At 38.9% G+C, this 17,437-nt stretch overlaps 1 protein-coding gene across 1 annotated transcript in view; it reads right to left on the reverse strand.

Annotated features, from left to right (window-relative positions):
- PDE4D (phosphodiesterase 4D) overlaps window positions 1-17,437 on the reverse strand; it is a 1,282,340-nt gene that overhangs the window by 740,256 nt on the left and 524,647 nt on the right. The gene's annotated exons all lie outside the window — the stretch shown is intronic.

The following is a 17,437-nucleotide window of genomic DNA, read 5'->3' on the forward strand; positions in this document are numbered from 1 at the left end:
CGGAACGTCCTTGGTGGCGCAGTGGTTAAGAGTCCACCTGCCGATGCAGGGGACACGGGTTCGTGCCCTGGTCTGGGAAGATCCCACATGCCGTGGAGCGGCTGGGCCCGTGAGCCATGGCTGCTGAGCCTGCGCGTCCGGAGCCTGTGCTCCTCAACGGGAGAGGCCACAACAGTGACAGGCCCGTGTACAGCAAAAAAAAAAAAAAAAAAAATTATATTATCCCCATATCTAAAAGCACATCTGAACGTTGTAGAGTAGGGTTTTCAAATCATCATTATCATTGAACATCTATTAGGTACTGGGCTGGTTGGCAGAGATTAAACACAGTAAAGTATCTATTTGAAAATAAAAGATATATACAACCCCTCCAACAGAGAAAATAAATAATAACTATGAAGCTAATAATAGAAACAATCAGTGCCTCAAAGATTTAAATGAGTAACCTATATATATCTAGACCAGTGGAAAATAACTCAAAGAAGAAGCAGGACTTAAATTAGGCCTTAGAAGAAAGTACATGTCGAAGAAAAATAATAAGATGTTTTGGGGGGGTAAATAGTCTAGAGGAGGTGAGAGGTGTTGGATTTGTAGACTTCTACGGAAAAACAGTAAAATTTATGTATTTTGGATATAGCTAAATAATATACAGAGAAATTCAAATAAGATTAAATTGGTGGCAATGTATATTATAAGTTGGAGACGGATGATTCTGAAGACTGCTTATTGTCACAGTTCTGTTTCAATATAAATTTGTGTAGAAATGGGAAGATAGGAGCTCATCACATAAGAATTAGAAGGATTTGTTCCTTGGCTATACATGAGCATTCAGGTCAATAAGGAAGTCAAATTAGATTAGATTTTTCTTAACTTAATCAATTATACATTCCATCTAATTAAGTGTGGTTCACCTAATTAACCATCAAAAGGCTGTTAAGGTAAAAGAAAGGACCTGGGGTTTGTTGAACAAAAGAAATATAACTGCTTGATTTATATTAGAGCTATATTTTGAGCAGACAATGTCTTCTTCCAAGCTCAATTCATTTTAATAAAAAGATTAAATGGGTTTTGTTACTAGATTAAATCTAGTTAAGTGGGCTTCCCCCCCCCCTAGATTAAAGCTAAATATTAGGGATCTATCTATTGAAATAGTAAGCTACCATTTAATTTGAAAGAAAAGTTACCATTTTATAGGGCACCATTTATACCAGCAACATAAACATAGCATGTTTGTTTTATTTCTGAGAAAAAAAACTGCAACACAAAACTCAAGACTCTTTCCGTTTCTCCTGATATGGTCACTTAAAAAGCTTCCAATACTAGAACAGAATTCCTCTTGATTACTCTGCTAAAATGAAACACTAGAATGCTCTCTCTAAGTATTAGTCAGACTTCAATAAAGACAATAGGTTTTGATGGCCACTAAAATTTTAACAAAATATGTGATATTTCTGGGTCTTCTTTCAATGAGAATAGCCAGGCATTTTGCCTTCAACTTGCAGACAGAAGAATCCCCTCTTCCACTATATCTATAGTGGATTATTCCCTAGCATATTGAATGACTGAGCAATTCTCTAGATTTAAGTGCAAAACCAACGACCACTTTGCATCGTGACTTAATGTGGTCATCATAATCATTCTAATGAGGCAGGTACTACTACCTTCATTTTAAAGTTGAGAAAACTGAGGCGCCAAAATTAAATAACTTCCTTAAGGTTATACACACCCAGTAATAGAGTTGGGATTTTAAAGCAGATAGTCCAAGTCCAGAGCCCATGCATGTAACCGCCGCACTAGACTGCCTTTGTGTTTTTAAAAAATAAAAGTCAAGCAAATTAATAAAGAAACTCCTAGCAAAATGAATTCAAGTAACTGGATGTGTGCAAACCTAATCCCTACAAAACATCCGTCACAACAGTTTTTGAAGTAAAAACATTTCCAAACCCCAATCAATGCCCATTAGTAATGGTATTTTGAGGCTCATTTCTCCATAACCGAAAGATCTCCAAACTCCCCAAAATTGTATTGCAAACAATGGACATTGAATGGACAAAAGAACTTGGGTAGACTTTCAGAGTCTTTTGTTGTTTTTGTGCACATAATAGACATGTTAGTGAAAAAAATCCAACATGTATCCTAAGCTCAGAGGAATATAACACAATGGTGATCTATTCAAAGCTCGACACCTAGGAACATTTCCTCATCTCTGTTTTTCAGTCTCAGTACCCATCCCCCAGTGGCCCCAGGAAAGGATTTTTAAAGTCTTTCTCTAGTTAGCATAATATAACTAGAAAGCCTCCCTCTGACCCTGACACATAACATCTGTTTCAGTCCTTCTGTTTTTTGGATATGGTGTTTAGGAGACAAAGTAGTGTATTTCACTGAAAGTCCATAATTCAGAAGTTTATAATTGTAGCTAGCAATTTGTTTTTTAAAGTTTAACTTATTTAGACAATGATCCTTCATAAGCAAATCGTGTTTCGTTTGTTTGTTTTTTTGTTTTTTTGTTTTTTTTTTGCAGTACACAGGCCTCTCACTGTTGTGGCCTCTCCCGTTGCGGAGCACAGGCTCTGGACGCGCAGGCGCACCGGCCACGGCTCACGGGCCCAGCCGCTCCGTGGCATGTGGGATCTTCCCGGACCGGGGCACGAACCCGTGTCCGCTGCATTGGCAGGCGGACTCTCAACCACTGCGCCACCAGGGAAGCCCACAAATCGTGTTTTTAGGGATGATACTTTTCGTGTCTAACTGTAAGGAACCTTCTGAGACCTAGTCGTTCATTGGGATGCTGTACAAAAGGCATCACAGAAACCACAGTTTTGGTCCCAGTTCTGTAATTAACTACCTAAGTCACCTTGAACAAGTTCATTCACTTTCACCGGAACTTAGTTGTCTACTTAAGAGTCCTATAACTTGAATAGGGTTTTATAATGCACAAAAAGAAAACTAGATGCTGTCTGCAGTGGCAAGTTTCAGTTGCTGTTGAAGAAAAACTGTTATCAAGTGTATCCTGAGGCACTATGTCCTCTTCCATTTGCATGTAGTGATGGTATGTGCCACAGATGGTGCTTTTAAAGGCGAAATGGAAAAGAGAAATTTAATATTTATGAAACTGAAGATGGAAATTAAGAGTGTGCTGCACTAACCAGGTGCCTTACTAATGCTTTTATGGCCCTGAAACTTGAGAAAATTCCTTCCCTAACTAGGTAAAAAAATTTGTTCTGACATCTGAGTCACAGCTTGGGAGACAAAGTGGGAGAGCAATGCCTAAGTTAATTTAATATTTGGAATCAAAGCATTGTTTTACTTCTAAAATAGTGAAACTACAAAGATAGGTATATTCACTGTTACATAATGTTAGATTTTCTAAAACTTCAGGGCTTAACTCACATTTTAGGCAATAAGAGAAACTCGTGCACTCATATTTCACAAAGACTAGTTTGGGCCAATTTTTATGTGTTGCATGGGGGGAAAAAGCATTTTGTGATTAAAAAAAAATATATATATATATATATATATACACATGGGGCTGAGTTGAATATAATTAAATAGGTTTCCCATTTCCTTGCAATAAGATCTCTAAGTCTTTTAATATGCTAATATGATTTACGAAAGCACACTTCCTTGGCTCTGAATCCACTGCATCTTCCAACATGTCCAGAGATGGGTATTCCCAGGAACGCTTACCTGGAGTTACTACAAACATCTTCCTGAACATAGCTGAGAGATAATATGAACCTGCCCTGGCTCCTGTTATGCTGCTTTTTGTTTTCCACTGAACTGCAGTCAAACAGAATGCTTTCAACAGAACTATGAGTATTCGAGGTGCTGCCCTGGTACCATCTTCTATTAGACTCAAGGTAATTGTTATGTTCCTGCTCTGAGGCTAATTCTGCCCTTCTCTTGAATTTGCATATCTATCTCCCCTTGTAAAAGGCATCATTTTAGCAGAGGCTATGAGATAGCTATGAGATATCTTTATGAGATAGACAGAGGCTGTAAGAGGCTATGACATAGCTGGGGTTGTGAGTCTAAATAACAACCCTATAGTGAGCATGCTAGTTGAAAAGCTGTGAACAGGCTCAGGGGTCAGAGAAGGGTTGGTCTAGATGGCACTGTTGGTGAGAAGATGCATTTAGGCAACTGAAGACTACATGATTACTTTTCAAGCTTTAGTGTACCTAAGAATCACCTGGAGACCATGCCAAACACAGATTCTGATTCAGTAGGTCTGGGGAGTGGGGCTTGAAATTTTGGATTTGCAAAGTTCCCAGGTGATATAAATGCTGGTTCATGGATCCCTCCATAACTACACAGCTACTAGAATAAGTAGAGATTCCTAGCAAATAACTTGTACCCAGGTGGTGGTATTTTAAATTTATATTCAGCCATTCGTGTAGTGCTTAAATTTGTTGCTGATATTTTAATAATGAATTTTTTAAAATAACTTTCATAAACCATTTTTTTCAAATGAGCACATACATTCAAAAGGATTCAATTCTAAAAGCAAATTTTGCTATATTAGATCCACGTTTTTTTTTTGTTTGTTTGTTTGTTTGTTTGTTTTTTGCGGTACGTGGGCCTCTCACTGTTGTGGCCTCTCCCGCTGCGGAGCACAGGCTCAGGATGCGCAGGCTAAGCGGCCATGGCTCACGGGCCCAGCCGCTCCACGGCATGTGGGATCTTTGTGCCCAGGTCCGGGAAGATCCCACATGCCGCGAAGCGGCTGGGCCCGTGAGCCATGGCCACTGAGCCTGCGCATCCTGAGCCTGTGCTCCGCAGCGGGAGAGGCCACAACAGTGAGAGGCCTGCGTACCGCAAAAAAAAAAAAAAAAAAAAAGATTATTGTTAATTAAAGAAAAACCAGACATCTTGAGTTAATGAATTTAGCAATTTTCTAAGTATGGGAAGATGCACGAGTCTGGGCTCATTCAAGCCATTCCTTTGATATACACCTTAACTACCTAGGGCCAGTATCCTATTTTCTCCATCCTGAATCCCCTCAGGGTGCACCATGGGATGGCTGCAGTGGCAGATGACCTGATGGCTGCAACATCCTTTGTTTACTGATGTGGCAGGCAATACTCTTCATCTACATACTTTAAATGCCTAGAATATAGGAAGTACTCAGCAGACACTTGTTAAAGGAAGGAAAAATGGTGTGTGTAGTTTGAGTATTTTTTGTGTGCTTTTAGACAGTTAACTGGCTAAAAGGACAGTGTGCCCTAATGAATTTGCACTGATCTACAGAGTCAAAGTTTGAAATGTTTTAGAAATCCTATTGCTAGGCATACTTTCAATTTTGCAAACGTATTACTTTTAAATTATCCAGATCATATATAATCTATGTGTAAAATTTTTTAAAGTCACCCAGAAATCAAAAGTACCTATAGACCACCATCTCCAAACTCAGGGCCCTCACAGGTAGCCCTATTATCAGTTGTGTTTATCTTTCTAGACCTCTACCCCTCATTATAGTAGCCACTAGCCAAATGTGGCTATTCAATTCTTGCTAATGCAACCGAGGAACTGAATTTTTATTTTTACTTATATGTGTTAATTTAAATTTCAATAGCTTTCTGTGGCTAGTGGCTGCTATACTGGGCAGCAAAATTCTAGACCTCCATGTGATTTCATGAATAATTATGGGCTTATAGAAACATATATTACTGTTTTCTGAGGCTTTTTTAAAGCATAATCTCATACTAATAACCATTCTGATTATTCAGCAACTTGCTTTTTTCATTCAACAAAGATCTCCCTCGTGACTTTTAGCTAATGCACAATATTCCATGTTATGCCTATTTTCTCAGTTCAAATAGCCATTTCCCTACTGCTGGACATTCAGGTGTCCAGTTGCTTGCTGTGACACATAATGAACAGCCTTGCAAACTCCTCATTGGGCACATATTCCAAGACACTTTTTAAGAATAACAGATACTTGGAAGTAGGATTGTTAAATGACAAGAGAAAGCATTTTTCATTTTAATAGGAACTGCCAAATTGTCCTTCAAAGTGGCTGATTCAATTCACACTCCCACCAGCAGCATTTGAGCTCCCAACATTTTTTCTTCAAACAGCCTGATGTTGCCATCAATTTCCCTACACTAGCTGGCAAAGCCTTTTTTTCCCACTCAATAATATCTTCTATTTTTTATTGTGGAAGAAATTAAGAAGGGCATCCATGGCTACCATTAAAATGCACAGAAGTGGGAAGATATAGTTCATTTTGCTTCCGAGTCAATGTTCAAGTTTAGCATTTTAACAATTTTAGTTGACCAAGCATTTCCCAGGAGTGTCTCTAATATGACAATATCTACACATTATAGAAGGCTTTTTCAAAGGAAAAAGAATTAACTTTCTTTTTCAGTAATGTTCTAGCACTCCTCAGTAAAATATGTTTTAAATTGCTTTTCCTATAATAAAGATAGATTGTGTTGAGCATTTATCCTTCTTGCCTAGTCCTTCTTTCATACATCAGTGTAGAATTTTTCAGTGCCTGGCTGGGACTTTATTACTATTTGGTGGAACTGTTTCCTTGAACAAAATTAATGGTCCAGATAAGGACTGAATTTGTAAACTCCCTGGATCCTAGTCTGGCAGTCGTGTTGCTGCAGCATTCTTAGATAAATAGTTCTGTGTGATTGAAAGAGCACATGACCAGGAGTCTAATCCTGACTCTTCAACTACTGGTCCTGGGGCCTGAGGCAAATTCTCCACTCTCTAGGTCTCAGTGTTCTTATCTGAAAATGATGGTGATGCAATAGATGACCACAGAGGTCCCTTTCACTGGTAAAATTCATTATTCCTTAGAATAGATCATCCAATACCGTAAATATTAGTTGTAAAGATTGGGTAATATTTGAACTAAGAGAAAGAAGTAATCAGGAATGGTTTTATGTAAAATCAGTTAACACTCGTTAATATGTGAAGTCAACTACATATGCTCTGCAAGAGCACATACTGTTTATGCATTTCTACCTGCTGTACTGTTCGACCCAATGCCATTCTACGCATTCTTCAATGGTAAGGGTCACCTGCTTGGGGAGGATTTAGGAATTGCAGAGAGAGGCAGAGGTATTGGAAACTTGCAGAAGTGTTTTAGAGCCTTATAGTTAAAAGGTGGAACAGATAAGGGTCTCCAAAAATTAGAGACTGGTAACTTTCATGCTAATCTCTGGCAAACTCTTGAATAAATTATTTAAGCAATTAGTCGTGAAACTTCTGTGACGCAGGTAGCATACAGGAGTCAAATTATTATTTACAATTCATATCAGTTCCCTTCCAGAGAAGGTGACTGTGCTAAAGGTCAGAGAATGAATATCTGTCACATGTTGCATCTGCTTTTCATGAAGACATTTGACAGGATCTTTCAGAATATACTTGTAGGTACAATGGAGCAAAGTGGGCTACATGGATGGGTAGGTGGATTCATAAGAGTTGGACAACTGTTCTCAAAAGGTGTGGACTAATAGAGTCCAGATCACCCTGCAGAGCAGTCACTGCCATCATATACAGAGTTATAAGTATGTTAAGATACAAACTCTAAGATACATACTTTATGTTTATCAGATATGACTCTTACACAAAGCTGGAAGGATGGCTAAAGTGGTAGGTTAGTAGTTTCCCAAACCAGATTGATCATTACAATTTTCTAAGGGAGATGTTAAAACAGAAGTCAGAACTCAAACCCACAACTACTGAAACAGAACCAAGAGAGCTGAGGTCCAGGAAACTTTCTCTAGTAATTCTGATGATCAGTCAAGTTTGAAAACCACCTTCCTAGATGATACAATCAAACCCCAAGAATAAATATTTTCAAATAAATATTTTTTAAAAAAGAAAAGGAAAAAAAATCTTCACAGGGTGGATGAGTAGATCAAACTTTAACAACATTAAAATCAATTTGGATAAATGTAAAATCTTGTAGCTCAAGTAAAATTATCAGCAGCAATTCAGATTTATGGCTATTAGTTGAGCTGCAAACATCTCACAGAATCAAGAGAAATCACTAATGTTACAAAAGCTGCATTTGCAGAAGATTATGTCGACTACAGTGGTCAGGGCTGCAGCATGTGTGTTTGCAAGTTGTGCCTTGCACAGCCCCAGAGGGGGACAGTCACAAGTTCATGTCTAAATGGTAAAAACCTACTATGCTATGACTACACTGAGAAATTGCTGTCAGTCTTGGGGGCCATTTTTAAGCAAATGTTTACTTTTTAAATGACATATATCCTAAATTTACATAAAGTACAAAAATCGTAAGTGTCTAGTTTGATTTTTTTAATGTGTACTTACTTATGTCACCAATACCCAGATCAAATTATAGAAAATGCTGTTCTCAGTCAAAACTCCCCCCAGAGGTAACCACTACTTTGACCTCTCACACCATGAATTTGTTTTGCCTATTCTTGAACTTCATATAACCAGAAACTGACAGTATGTACCATTTTGCGTCTGCATTCTTTCATTCAACATAATGAGTGTGAGATTATTCTTGCTATTGCGTATAACAGTATTTTTTTCTTTGTCATTGTTCTGAAGTATTCCACTGTTTGAATATACTGCATTTTATCTATCCATTTTACCATTGATGGACATTTAGACTGTATCCAGTTTGGGCTAGTATAAATAAAGCTGGTATAAACAACCTTGCTTATCTATTTTATCAGACATTGGCACTCATTTTGTTGGATAGGTGCCCAGGAGTGGATGGATGTATCATAGGTACGTGTAGGTTTACCTTTGGTAGATCCTGCCAAACAGTTCTCCAAAGTGATCTTTCCAACTTAAACTCCTACCAGCACTGTGCAAGTGCAAAATACTCTATATTCTTATCCACACTTGATATTTTCAGTCATTTCAATTTTAGCCATTCTGGTAAAGGTGTGGTAGTATTGTATTGTGACTTTAATTACATTTTGCAAGTGAGTAGTGGTGACAACTATTTTTCATGGGAGTTTTGGCAGTGGTGTTGTAAATGTTTAACAACCAGCTTTCTGGGAAAAATTATACATGTAACATTATTGTAAACTTTATAGAGTACACAATTACAAATAATAAAAAGTGCGTATAGTCTTTAATTGTAAATTCCATAAAGCCAGTTGACTCTCACAGAATGCATTCATTGATTTTTGCTTGTATATGTAGGCAAACTAAGGTTGCAATTGAAAAAAGAGTGTAGTTCCTATATGACTGTTGGTCGATATTTTGGTTTATATTAACAAGACAAAAGTGAAGCAACAAACATGTATGTTGGAATTCCACTCATTTGTCAATGACTTGGGCAATTTCTTTGCTGCATCAGATAACATTTATAAAATTCTAGAAGAAAGTTCCTTAATTTTTTTGTGCTCTTTACAATGTAATGTGTACAGACGCACAACTTTAACCTGCATTGTTAACATTTTTTCCATTACTCTTAAGTCTAGACAAGCAACAAAACAAACAAACAATCCTGAATTTGTAGCATTTACTTATTTCTATGACATAAATACCCCCACCACAGCAAATTTCAAGTTACCAACATGTCATCACTGAACATGGAGTTGGGAAGAGAAGCTTTCCATCAGTAGCTCCTGACTCTGTAGTGTTCCCACCATACAGGTACAATAGACAAATAGCCTCAAGAGCACAGATAATAACAACATGTAGTAAAATAATTTGAAAAGGATGAGTTTTGAGTATGTCCTTGCAGGACATGTGGTCCTGTTCAAAACATTCACAAGACATTTGTTCCACACCAAAAGGTCTTGGATATTTGGTTCTGTCCAAAACGTTCATATGATATTTGGTCCATAAGACCTTTGGTCCACACCAAGAGGTCCTTGATACTTGCAGAAACATTTTGTCCTGTGTCAAATGTCCATAAGACATTTGGTCCATGCCAAAAGGTCCTTGATATTTGGTCCTGTCCAAAACCATCTGGCATGGACCAAATATACTCACTGACATTTCAGGCATCTGCAGCACCCTCTCCACTCAAGGGCTACAATTTATGCATTCACTCAAGAAATAGCGAATTATAAGCCATTTTATTCTAATGATCCTTGAGAATTTTGTGAAAATGTATTTAGAGACATGTGGTAATTAAAACCAGGGATAAAAGACAGTGAACTTTAAATTCAATTTGTGTAACAGAATGTGATGACCCAACATCTCCTTTTTGTTCCCTGGGTTTATATTTGTCCCCTTCACCTCCTGCAAGGCTTCTAATACTTTGGGACTTTCCCTATTCCTTTTTTTCTTCCTTCCACCAACTTTCCTTTGATTCATGGCCCCTTCCAAACTATGTAACACCTATTAATAGTACAAATGTGTTAATGCATTATGCCACCCAAAGCAATATAATTCATGTTAGCCAGGAGCTTTTGGAAGCAATGTCCAAACCTATTGAAGAAACTATAATAAGGAGAATCTCAGGCACCAGGAGGCCTAATTTTACTATCTCTCAGTCTATAGAATGGTGGTTCTCAGCCTTAGTTGCATATGAGGATCACCTAGAGAGTTTTATTAATTTCAATGTCTAGGCCAGGCCCCGAACCAAATAAGTAAGTACCTCTGGGGGTGAGACCAAGCATCAGCAATTTGTTACAATTTGTTAAAGTTCCTCAGGTGATTCCAATGTGCAGCCAAGTTTGAGAGTAAGCCCAGGTTGAGAAATATCGGTACAAAACAGCACCTGCGTCTATAAATTAAGGCCATTTATTCTACTCCGTCCTGAGTTAAAACATCTGCTTTCTACCGCTGTGAAGAGGCCCTGTCTATTAACCAAAGATATGTTAGGACAGCCTTGTCTTCCCTAGCTATATAATCTTAGCTTTCCTCCCATGTCTTCCCTCTCTTAAGTCTTCTTTGGTCAGGGTCCTACACCAATCTTCATTTGTGATCTAAAGATTCATTTTTTATGAAACGGAAGATATCTGTTTCTGACTACATTGGAGCAGGATGCAATTCATATATATTTACTTACAAATCATAATTTGATAGGTGGTTGCATTTAATTGACCCTAGAACCATTTTAAAAGTGACGTTCTATAAGTCAGGAAGTGCCAGACAACTTGCCTGAGTTCACAAAGAGCTAACCCAGGATCTGAACAGGACTTTTCTACAAGAGAGAGAAGTGACAGCAAATCGGGGAAGGGAACGGCATTTCCCTCCCTCAACCCACAACTCTCCAGGAGAACAAGGAAGTACATTTCTGTGACTCCGAGAAGCAACTTCCAAACAAAAAAAGGATTGTTCTTTTTAACATTTATAGTTGTAAATCAAAGTCCTCAGGTATTCTTGGATTAAGAACCGAAGATCAAAGTCAGAGCCAGATGATATTCTAAATGTGCAAAAGGAGACTCAAAATCCTCTCAGTTCTTTTTGACTGAAAGAAAAGAGTAAACAGTAAAGAGTAAAATTTTTCAGGCCCCAACAGAGAGCTATAATGAAGGGCATAGCATGGAACAGGTTGAAACATACTTAAAAAATCTGTATAGTAGTAAACCGGGGATCACCTTTCTTATTTGTTACGCTAATTAATCTCAATGTTTAAAAACATTATTTTTCTAGTACCAAATTAATGTCTTAAACTTAGCCTACTTTAAAATGGACACATTTTGGAAAATTTTGTGAACTACAAAGACATTCTGGTCTCAAACACTAGTATGATATTTACAGTTTGCAATATCATGTACTAGCATATTAGTTTCCAATTTAATTCTTAATCTCTCATTTCAAAAGCTCAACGGGAAGCATAGGAGTGCCTTTAGGGCTTCCCTGGTGGCGCAGTGGTTGAGAGTCGGCCTGCCGATGCAGGGGACACGGGTTCATGCCTTGCTCCGGGAAGACCCCGCATGCCGCGGGGCGGCTGGGCCCGTGAGCCATGGCCGCTGAGCCTGCGCGTCCGGAGCCTGTGCTCCGCAGTGGGAGGGGCCACAGCGGTGGGAGGCCCGCGTACCACAAAAAAAAAAAAAAAGAGTGCCTGTAGTTCAGGGAATGGAAAAACTGCTTATAATCCCCCAATTTGAGTATATTTTGTTTTTATTTGTGACTACAAGCAGATTTCTCCTAGTAAAAGGCTCACCAAAAGATTATTCCTAAAAATTAGCCCTTCATTCTTTGATTCACCTATTCATTCATTCAGCATTTATTGAGCACCTACTATTTTCCAGGCTTATACTATGTAAAATGGTGCAAAGATAATTAGTACTGGATCACTGACTTCTCCTGGTACCCAGAAGGGAACCTGACTCCTTAAGCTTCAGCCAAGGATGGTGAGCTACTGAAGTGCCTTTCAGTTTCTTGGTGTTATTTAAGAGGATGAGGATGGGCAAGTGCTGTTGTTATTCAAGTTCAGCAGACAGACAAGTGGCTGTTTCAAGAGCCATCTTTAGATGAAATAGTTTGTAGTAGCCTGGAAGGGAAAGATGTCAACATAGCTAACCTTTGCATGTGTTTTCTTTTTAAAAATATGATACGGACTTTCCTATGAGGCTCTTTTTAATTAGATGATATCATGTACTTGACAAAAGGTAGCAACATGTTTTTGCAGTTTCTACTCTAACGTTCTGCTCTGTGGAGTAAAGAATGTGGTTTACTCGTGATGCAACTCCTGCATTTGTTGCCAATGACAACAGTTGTTTTCTTGATTAGGTTTCAAGTAGTTAGTCAGGTTATGTCAGGGGAATTGTATTAAGGAGAAGAATTATGGGTTTGTTGAGTGCCAGCTCTGTGCAGTGAGAATGGCAGGCGGTAGGCGTGGGCATTGGCAGTGTTTCTTTTGGCAGGAGATCAGAAATGCAGACTCCTGGGTGCTCTACATGGGCCTTTCCACGTCAACTGGATTCCCTCTTCCCCACCCTGGCATCCCTTTTCTACCCTACGGAAAAGTGCCTGCGTGGGTCCAGAGAGCACCATAAATCAGTCCTGCAGCTCTCCACATTTCTGTATCTTCAAGAAACCCTGAACTGCAATCTCCCTCTTCTCTCAGGATGCGTCACTGAGAATGTTTGAAATCAACCATAATTTTCAACAGATCCTGAACTGGGATTCATAAAGATAAGGTGGTTATTGAATTGAATTATAATAAATTCAGGCTGTAGTCCAGTTGCTTCCAGCTCTTCTCCTCCCGCTGTGGGTTAACAAGTGTTTCCAAAGCCACAGGGCATTGCGAATCCTAAAGCAGCTAATTAACAGTGCTTATTCACATCACATGAAGCATGTGGGTCCCAGGCAGCTGTAAAACCTCAGCTGCCTCCGGCTAGCAGAATGATGATGGAGCTCTTAGATTGTATTTTGACATTCTGCTCTCTGCCTGTGGCCGAAAATCACCTTCTCCATAGAGACTTCAGGCCAGGATGGTACTCTGGGCATAAAGAAGTCTCATTGCCGTGACTATGAAAAACTAAACGAACATGTCCTCATGTTTAGACTGTGACTCACAACTGGCCTGTTAATGGACCAAGGAAGCCTGAGGCATTCTCTTGACACATTGTTCAACCAGATGAAACACAGGATGGGTGAGATGTTGAGTTTCATAGCTTTGGATCAGTTATCTTCCAAAACTCAGGTAACAGAGGTTCCAATACCCTTTTTCACCTTTTTCTATTTTCTATCCATTTAAAGATTTCATCAAGAGACACAAAGGGCCAGTCTAATACAGCTCACATATAAATGAACAAAGCAATATCAAAAAGCTTTCCATTTTCCCAAAAACCTTGGACAAGTCGAGATGAACCTGTTTCCTCTCACACAGATCTATCATAAGTTATGTGCTTTACTAATAAAATAGTCTGTCATACTGACAAAGAAAAGTCTTACCTCTTGCCCCCAGCCTATAATCCATCCTCCATAATTTTATCAAAAATGTCTTTCTAAAACATGTCATTCCCCTACTTGAATAACCTTGATATTTTTTCCTGTTTTATGGTAGATAATATATACATTTCTTATGTTCCTTATACCAAGGCTCTTACTACTGGACTCACATCTTTGCAACTTCATTTCAGGGTACCAGGGAGGGTATTGTGTACTCCATTGCTGTAGCTACAGAAATTCAGTACCCAATATGCCATGTCCTTTCAAGTCTGTTACCCAACCCACATAATCACTTGCTGAAATCTTTGTTCTTTTTAAAGGTGTGGCTTAAGTGTTACTTGCTTTGGGAATCCATCCTTCTCCTACCAAAGAGTAGAATCACACCTTTATCACTTCTATTCACTCCTCTACCAATCACCCACATCACAAAGACAGGGTTTGGGGTTTACTATTTTATCCCAAATATTTGTATTGTCCCTAGGATATAGAAGGAGGGTGATAAATGACTTGTTGAAATTAGGTCCTTGAACTAGACCATATCTGCAGGTTCTTTTAATTTTATTATTCATTTTATATGATGTATTTTTAATGAGAAGGGCTTGAAGTGATTACTAGGAAATATAACAGTTAGCAGCTGACATTAATATTCAGTGACATTTGAAATTACAAGTGAGATTTTGATTAACTCAAAAGGCATATTCATGTCTTTTATACAGAGATCTCACTTCAAAAGCTACGGAAGCTCCGTAGGCTGACACATAAAATCTGGATCTATAAGCAACTAAAATTTGGTGTGATGGTAAAAAAGTTAGAGACTCATCTTAAAAATGCATATCTAAAGTCAAAAGCTAGAAATGATGCTAATATGACATAATTAAGGTATGAAATTATCTACAAATTGCTAAACAATAAGCTGAATTAAGAGTATAATAAGAATAAAGTAAAGCACAATATTTGCTTAAAATAATAAGCTATGCATGTATAAGACCCCATATTCTAAGCAATAGAAAAACGGGTAAATATATTCTAGCATGGTATGTCCATTAGATGGAGATTATGGAGGGATTAAAAATGATGACTTTGAAGAATGTTTAATGGTCCAGTAAAACTGTTCATGGTACAATACTCCTTTCAAGAGGAATAAAGGACATGGTTTGAAAGATCTAATCAAAGACTGTTTGCAGGGGGGTTAGTGGTTTCTTTGGTGACAGCTCCTTGTACAATGGGAGGTGTTGGGCACCGGGAGCTTAGCCCAATAACAAGCCTTAGCTCTCAGATGGGAGAGCCATTTGGAAAGGAACATGGCGCCTGCTACTTGAATGCATTCCCAGGGACAAATCTTTGGATCTTGGGGAGAGCAGAGAGCTGGAAGTCAAGAGACGTTGCATGTAATTCTGTGCAATATCAGGAACAAAGGGAGAAGGTTTAATGTCAGTGGAGCAGCTGTAAAGTAGAGGCATGGCCTTGCGGTGTCCATCTGATTTGCTGGGTAGCAGCAGGACCCCCTGAGCCTTGGGGATGCAGAGAGCTGCTCGGCCTGGTGGACGAGAGGTAATTCCAACAAATGGGGACTTTGTTCATTTGAGACACCCTTGGGGACTCCCTGAAATAATTAGATGTGTTGCATAGAGAGCTACTTCAGCAAACGTGGGGAAAGCTAATGAAATTAAAAATTTTAAAGCTAACATAACCTCATTCGTTGCCATAGGCTGGTAAGGTCTGGCAACATTTAGAATGAAGATTCTTTTTTAAAGAATGTATTATATAGGTACAGGAGAAAAAGATTTAGAAGGTTCGCTTGTCATGAGCTTATTATAAGTAGTGGTGTGGGTTTTATAAAAAGAAAAAAAAGTGAAATAAAAAAAGTAACCAAAAAAATCCAAAATAAACTTTGACCTCCACAGTTAAAATACTCTCACAGGAGACAATCACTTCACTGTTCTCCCAGCTTGGTCAGGGTTTGCCTGAAGTTGATAACCACATCTTTAGTAGGAATGGGGGTGTCAATGAGTCTTGAAATATTTCATGAGAGAAGCGTTCCAAAACCAGAAAGTCGAACCGAAAGAAGACGCTTAGAGAGGACATGCCCGTTATTCCAAATAATGAAGGTCATTTCAAGGAAGAAAAATTAGCAGAAATCTCTTACTCAGAATTAAGAGCAAGAGGTGGGCAGTGCAGAGAGGCAGACAAACAGCTCCTTATAAAGATGGGTTTCTAAACGACCAGAGCCATCTCATGACACATCAGGCTGCCTTGAAAGGCAATACATGTTAGGTCATTCTACGTTCCCAGGAAGAGCTATCAGATCTGTGATCAAGGCAGTCTCTGTCCTGGGTAAGTGATTAGGCTAAAAAGAAACATCTATGTTCCTTCCAGTGCCAAGATTCAAGATTCTCTGGGCTTTGTCTGCTCAAAACCGTATTACTTGGAATTACTGTAATTTTCTCGGCTTCCCTTGAAGTCACACAGTGTATTTAATTAGTCACTGTATTTTAAGCTTTATACAGCTATAAAATCTATTCCTGATGGGGGTGAAAAATATGCCCTGAGTGGGTAGAAGTGATATTTTATTAATTTTTTTTTTATTTTTATTTTTTTTTTGTGGTACGTGGGCCTCTCACTGTTGTGGCCTCTCCCGTTGCGGAGCACAGGCTCCGGACGCGCGGGCTCAGTGGCCATGGCTCACGGGCCCAGCCGCTCCGCGGCATGTGGGATCTTCCCAGACCGGGTCACGAACCCGTGTCCCCTGCAACGGCAGGCGGACTCTCAACCACTGCGCCACCAGGAAAGCCCCAGAAGTGATATTTTAATCAAAGCTAAAGGTGAAATCGTTGCTTTAGTTCCATAAGTGTTCTGGATTCCTGGTGGACTTTATAGCCAGTGGCTGCATCCTTACCTGTTCATACAGGATTCTGCAAAGCAGGAGTTTGTGGTCAGTATCCTTCTAGGAGCAGAATCAGATCCAGGTAAAATTTCATGGATAACCAAAGTTATATTGCTCTGAGCTTAGAGTATACAGAGCTACAGCCCTGAAAATGAAAATGACTTTGTGCTTTATGAGCTAATGTAATTATTCCATTCAGTGTGATCAGTGGAAATTAAAAGGCAGGAAGAATTCTTTATGTACTTTTCTTTTCAGTCGGTGGGAGTGCCATTGGAGGGGGGGTTAGGAGGGAGGAACTGACTCATTTCTGTCTCCTTTATGCCGGATCTGTGATGGGGCACTCCGGGCCTCATGGCATCCTCATGCCAACTGGAGAGGCACGAGGTCTCTCTATTCTGTAGACAAGAAAGCTGGGGTTTACAGGTGACCATAGTTTAGTCAAATGAACAGCCCAGATTAAAACACAGCTCTGCTGAATCAAAATTTGTCCTCTTTCAAATGACTAAACACAACAAAACAATGATAATAGTGATAATATTTTTAAATGTTGTATTTCAATTCTTGTATCAAAAAGCCATTCCACTATATTTGGGAATTGTTCTAGTGGCCCAAAATTGAGATTAAAAGGGAAAGAGTCAAGACCAAAGGCATCATTTTACCCATTTCAAAACAATCTGGGCTTTGTGCAGAAATAAAACCTTAAAAAAAAAAGTCAGAGATTGAAAATAAGAGCAGATAAGCAGTTTC

Source organism: Tursiops truncatus, chromosome 3 (assembly GCF_011762595.2).
Source record: "Tursiops truncatus isolate mTurTru1 chromosome 3, mTurTru1.mat.Y, whole genome shotgun sequence".
Taxonomy (NCBI): domain Eukaryota; kingdom Metazoa; phylum Chordata; class Mammalia; order Artiodactyla; family Delphinidae; genus Tursiops; species Tursiops truncatus.